Below are 6,285 nucleotides of genomic sequence, written 5' to 3'. Positions count from 1 at the left end.
AGGATCTGGAGTTGGAGGGCAGTCTGGGCAAAGTTAGTAAGACCCTATGGCAAACACAAAGCCAGAAGGCTGGGGTGTAGTTCAAGTGGTAGAGCCGTTGCCTAGTAAGCACAAGGTCATGAGTTCAAACCACAGTAACGCCAAAAAAGTAAAAAATAAAATTGTAATCCTAGCTACCAGGCAGGCAGAGATCAGGAGCATCAAGGTTCCAAAGCAACAAATAGTTCTAGAGACCCTTCCTTGAAAATACCCTCTCCACCAGACCTGTTCCGTGTTGGATTTTTTTTTTTTTTTTTTTTCCGAACTGGGGTTGGAACTCAGTGCTTCCACCTTGAGCCACTCCAGCAGCCCTTTTTTGTGACGAGTTTTTTTCGAGGTAGGGTGTCGCGAACTATTTGCCCGGGCTGGCTTTGAACCCCGATCCTCCTGATCTCTGCCTCTTGAGTAGCTAGGTTGACAGGCGAGAGCCAAACGGCGCCCGGCCAGGCTGGACTTTCCTTGGGAGTGTATCTTGCCACCTTGTCTTCCTTCGGGAAAACCTGGCCCGCTAGCCGCCAACGGCGCCCTCCCGCGGGCCCTGCTGCCGCGCAACGCAATCCTCCTCGCCTAGTCTCTCACCGGGTTGCGCAGCCCGGAAGGTGGAGTCCGCCCGCGATGGCCACGCCTCTCGGGGTGGGGCGGGGCACGCAAATGAGACCTGGCTCCTCTGGGGGCCGGGCGGGGAAGCGGACCACTGCGGATGTGAAAGTTCTGGTGACACTGGGGAGGGGAAGAAGTCTGCACGGGAATCTGAAGATGTCCGCGTGGCTGTGAAGGAAGCCCAGGAAAGGAAATCAGGACTAAGCGTTCGGGTTTTCACCGTGAGTTGAACGTGAAGGACTGGACAGTGGCAGCGGCGAGCACGGCAGCATCAGTATCGCTTCTCGGCCTTTTGGCTAAGATCAAGTGTAGTATCTGTTCTTATCAGTTTAATATCTGATACGTCCTCTATCCGAGGACAATATATTAAATGGGTTTTTGGAACAGGGAGATGGAATAGGGGCTTGCTCCGTCCACTCCACGCATCGACCTGGTATTGCAGTACCTCCAGGAGTGGTGCACCCCTGCGGGGGGTTTAAGAATGGTTAAAAGTCAGTGTGGTTGGCATGCGTCTTTTGCTTGGCTGCCTGCTGCGCCTTTTCTGAGTTGTTTTGTTTTTTCTTTAGGGTTTTCTGTTGCTTATTTTACATGTGGTCCTTCCTACGTGTTTTTAATGCGGTGCCTCTAGTTCACTCAATGAGTTTGTGCTATACTGTGTTTTCACACTCTCCCTTCTTGGAGTTTTTTACTCTCTGAGATAGTCTTGTCAACTCAGTGAACATTTTATTTCGGTTTGAGGTTTTGGAGCTTTCCATCCACTGTGCACATAAGAGCTTGTGTGATGCCTGAGAGGAAAGACACCACCAAGCAGGTTTGGGCCAGAAGCTGCGAACATTCCAAGCTGGGCAAAAATATGGGCTTTTTTTTTTCTTTTTTCTTTTTTTGGTACTGGGCCTACACCTTGAGCCCACTTGAGCAATGCATTCCACCAGCCCTTTTTATTTTTATTTCTTTTCAAGATAGAGTCTTGTAAACTATTTGCCCGGGCTGGCTTTGAACCACAATCCTCCTGATCTCTGCCTCCCGAGTAGTTACAATTACAGGCTGTGAGCCACCAGTACCTTGCTGTGGCCTCATGATTTTTGTACCTGAGATTTAATTGATACAGTTGACTGACAACAAAGATATCAATATTGTGGAACATTTTCTTATGTGACAGTGTTAAAAGAAAGAAATGACATTTGCAAGCCCCCACGGGCTCACCTCACCCATGCTCTGGCTTGCCAGGACTACAGGGGGTGGAAGGGCTCAGGGCTCAGTTACCCTTACCTTTCAAATGTAACTGTTAAATTTGAAAAAGGAAGAAAAACTTAATGACACTTGAAGATGGTGAGGCCAGCTTGAATAAAACATTCAAGAGGACTATGGCAATAGGTACATGGGGTCTGAGGGGAAGACAGAGTAGAGTCAACTTGACTCTAGGGACAAGACAGAGTTAGAGGAAGGAGAAGGGTATAAGTAGAGAGAGAGAGATGGAGAGACAGAGGAAGAGGGAGGAAGGAAGGGAGGGAGGGAGGAAGGAAGGAAGGAAGGAAGGAAGGAAGGAAGGAAGGAAGGAAGGTGAAAGAAAAGAGCAGTGCCTCATGCCTATAATCTTAGCTACACAGGAGGCAGAGATCAGGAAGATTGAGTTTCAAACCAGCCAGGGGAAATAACTAATCAGAACTGTCACTATGATAATTCTGATGATCAATATAATATAATATATTGAATATAATGAATATTTCCTAATAAAAAAATTTAAAATAAAAATATGGTATACAAATACACACACACACACACACACACACACACACACACACACAAAAGAATGTACACAGATGAGCAATGGCAAAAACCCCTCAAGAAAAAATATCGTTGCCCTGGAGGTATGGCTCAAGTGATAAGAGCGCCTGCTTTGTGAGATGAAAGCCCTGAATTCAAACCCCAGTCCCACCAAAAAAAATAAAATAAAATTACAGACGCCAGGGGCTCACGTCTGTTATCCTAGCTACTCGGGAGGCTGAGCTCAGGAGGAAGGTGGTTCAAAGCCAGCCCTGGGAAAAAGTTCTTGAGACCCTGTCTTGAAAAAAAAAAACCATCACAAAAAAAGACGTGGTGGAGTACCCCAAGGTGAAGGCCCTGAGTTCAAATCCATGTACAAAAAAGAAAGAGACAAACAAACATTGTGGCTGGGGATGTAGCTCAGTGGTTCAGTGTTTGCCTAGCATGCATGAGGCATGAGTCCCTGGGTTCCTGGGTTGGATCCCTGGTACCACAAGAAAGGAAGGAAGGGACAAAGAGAAATAAAATTTGTAACAACTCCACAGAAAAACTATGTAGCTTTCTAATTTATAAAGGGTACACAGACATAAAAATGTGGGGACAAAAACAGGAGGGGCAGGCACCTAGCACAGACAGATTATAGAAAAAGAAAAGGCAGTTCTTAAGCAAATCAAGAGAACGCCACTGAGATGCCATTTCCCACTAAGAGATTGGCAAATTTCCAAAATTTTGATACCGTGCTGTGCTGGCCACACCGGAAACACACAGCTTCCCACCTCTCACTGTGCTCTTAGAATCACTATCCTGTAGCACTCGGTTATCCCCAGTTCCCTGACGACTCCCCCACCCCCATGGGAATCTGCTCTGTGCACATCCATTCCAGTCAGCCTGGGGCCATCACAGTACCCCTCAGAGCCAACTGTGAGCTGGAGAGAAAGCAGAGTCATTGGTTGGCAATGAGAACTTTGCCTTTCTAAGGACGGAACACAATCACGCCCACAATCCAGAACGGCCGGCCCCCTCTCAGGAAAAGCCAGTTGCTGTGGAGAAGACGGCCCCACACAGACCTGAGCAGAGATCACGGGATGGGGCATGAAGAGTCTTGTCAGCTGTGGCTGCCCCCGTTGTGTTCATCACCACCTCACTTGACCCTCATCCTCTCATTCAGCAAACTGATTAAATGTCAATTACCCATGCCGGCGCCGGTGGCTCACGCCTGTAACCCTAGCTACTCAGGAGGCAGAGATCAGGAGGATCGTGGTTGGAAGCCAGCCTGGGCAAATAGTTCCGTGAGAACCTATCTCGAAAACCCCTTCACACCCTTCACGAACACAGGGCTGTTGGAGTGGCTCAAAGCGAAGGCCCTGAGTTCAAGTTCCAGTACCTCCAAAAAAAAAAAATGTCAGTTACCTGCGGGCACTCTCCTAGGTGCTCAGGACAGAGCATCCAGCTGACCGTGCAGATCGAAAACAAACAAGGGAGACCACCCACAGGTCCAAGACTCTTTCCTGCACAGCCGGCTCCATAGCACTGTGGGGTGGGGGCTGGGGCCAGGGGCTCCTCACAGTGAATCTGTTTCAGAGCCGTCCTCCCACCAGGCAAGCCTGACAGGTTGCATCAGGTCCAAGGCTCTCCCCGTCCAACTCTGCTTTCTCCTTCTTTCAGTCTTGCAAAGCGGTACCCTCAGGCAACAGGTCGCACGCCTCTCACTCTGTCTCATTATCCCCTCCTCCCAATTCCTTCACCCAGCTCAAAGACTTTCTCCTGTGGCCGGGGACCTGTGGCACCAGGTCCCCAGGAGGCGCAGATCCAGAGAATCGAGGTTCCCGGCCAGCATCGGACAAAAGTTAGTGAGATCCAAACTCGACCAATAAAGGCTGGGCATGGTGGCCTGCACCTGGCATTCCTGCTGTGAGGGAAGTGAGCACAGGAGAATCCATCACGGTCAGGCAGGGTGGGCTGCAGCATAAATGCCAGGCCAATTCCAAAAATAACTACAGCAAAAAGGGCTGGGGAGGGCTGGCCTCTCAGCGTCCAGCAACCACCAGTGCCTGTGGGGGTACCGACGAGGTCAGCCTGGAAACTCAAAGGACCCTAAGTTGTGGCATCAGTGCGTTCTGGTGTTTTGCAGAGGAAATCCAGGAATGCTGCAAACATGTATGTATGTACGCGTGAGACCCAGTTCGGGACTAAAGGTGGCACCTCAAAAGCGTGAAGGAAAAATTCACTCGTTGACACCGGTGAACACTGGGCATGTAAATGGCGGGACTCGAGGCAGGCCCTTGCGAACAGTTCGTGAGACACCATCTCCAAAATAACCAAAGTAAAATGGACTAGAGGTGTGGCGCAAGCGATAGAGAGCCTGTTTGCTAGGGAGAATCTTCCGATCCCCAGAGAAAGTTTAGGGAATGATCTTGTGAGCTCATGGAGAAGTCCTTTGTAAGCGTCACTCAGCATCGGAAAACTATTTTTTTAAGTTGATAAATACAACTTTTTTTTCTTTCCGGTTTTTGTTGTTGTTCTGTGGTTTTTGTTTTTGAGGCAAGGTCTGGCTGCGGGAACGAGGCTGGCCTCGAGCTCCGCCTCCCGATTACAGACGTACACCACCCACGCCCTGCTTAAAAATGGTTTTTACAGAATCGTCATGCTATTAAGGCAAAGCCGGAAGACAGATCCCCAAACTGGAAAAAGATGGGCCGCTCAGGTCACGAAGAGCCAGTACCCTTCGTTCGTAAACTGCTAATCCAAGGACTCCCGCCGTCCGCTCTCTGTGGCTCAAAGCTCCAGGGCAGCGAGGGCCGCGACGGTCGGGAGCACCGCGGCTGCGCGGTGCGCGCACGTGCATTTGTGAGTGACTCACACCCCGGAAGCCGTCACGCCCATCACTCGGCGCGGGAACTGTTCCGTGCCAGGGAAGGTAATGCAGGACGTCCCTTTCTCCTGAGAGGATGGCCTGAAGAAGCAAGGGGCTGGTGGCTGCTGACCAGCCAACAGAAGCGCGGCTCGTGGGGGTCTGGCTGGGCACGAGGGAGAAAGAGCCCATTCGCTGAAGAGTTGCTCGTTGAGCGTGAAGTACGTGCGGGGTGCTTTCCGGGACTCCGGGCGGCCCCAGGAGCCCCAACGGCGGCAGCGGTCCCTGCTCTCCGCGCGGGTCCCGCCCTAGTAGCAGGAGGACCGCGCTCGGTCCACCTGCGTTCCCCGCGCGCCGAGGCTGGAGTCCGCCCGCCACGGCCACGCCTCCGGGGAAAGGGGCGGGCTATGCAAACGAGAGGTGGCGCGCCAGCCGGGGCACGCTGGGACCCCCCCACGGGTGTGAAATTTCTGGGGAAAGCTGGGGCGGGCGAACAACTCCGCACGGGAGTCTAAGGATGTCCGCGCGGGTGACAAGGAGGCACAGCAAAGGAGACCAAGACTAAGGGTTGGGTTTGTCACCGGGAGTTGAATGCGAAGGGTGGGACGGTGGCAAGGGGCGAGGACGACAGCACCGACATCGCTTCTCGGCCTTTTGGCTAAGATCAAGTGTAGTATCTGTTCTTATCAGTTTAATATCTGATACGTCCTCTATCCGAGGACAACATATTAAATGGGTTTTTGGAACAGGGAGATGGAATAGGGGCTTGCTCCGTCCACTCCGCGCATCGACCTGGTATTGCAGTACCTCCGGGAACGGTGCACCACCTTCTAAGGTTCCGGTTGCTAACGAAAGGTGTAATGCTGCCTTCCGTCTGCTTCTCTTGAGCAGGCGGCGGGTGTCCTCTCCTCTTGCCGTTGTGTTTCAAGCATGACTTCGTGCTCTGTAAGTGAGGGTTCCCACCGCGTTCCGTCCCAACCTGCTTGTGTATGCCCCAATCTGGCCCGCTTCTTTGTTCCCTCATACTTAAG

General features: G+C 51.5%; 2 non-coding genes across 2 annotated transcripts; both read left to right on the top strand.

Moving 5' to 3' along the window:
• Window positions 1-915: 915 nt before the first annotated feature.
• Window positions 916-1,106, top strand: LOC141414184 (U2 spliceosomal RNA). The gene has a single exon (XR_012439263.1). It is a non-coding gene; the product is annotated as a U2 spliceosomal RNA (small nuclear RNA).
• A 4,786-nt stretch (window positions 1,107-5,892) lies between these two features.
• Window positions 5,893-6,083, top strand: LOC141414186 (U2 spliceosomal RNA). Its single transcript, XR_012439265.1, has one exon. It is a non-coding gene; the product is annotated as a U2 spliceosomal RNA (small nuclear RNA).
• Window positions 6,084-6,285: the final 202 nt, after the last annotated feature.

Source organism: Castor canadensis, chromosome 11 (assembly GCF_047511655.1).
Source record: "Castor canadensis chromosome 11, mCasCan1.hap1v2, whole genome shotgun sequence".
Lineage (NCBI taxonomy): Eukaryota > Metazoa > Chordata > Mammalia > Rodentia > Castoridae > Castor > Castor canadensis.
The sequence above is the reverse complement of the archived record's forward strand: the minus strand, read 5'-3'. Positions and strand labels throughout refer to the sequence as shown.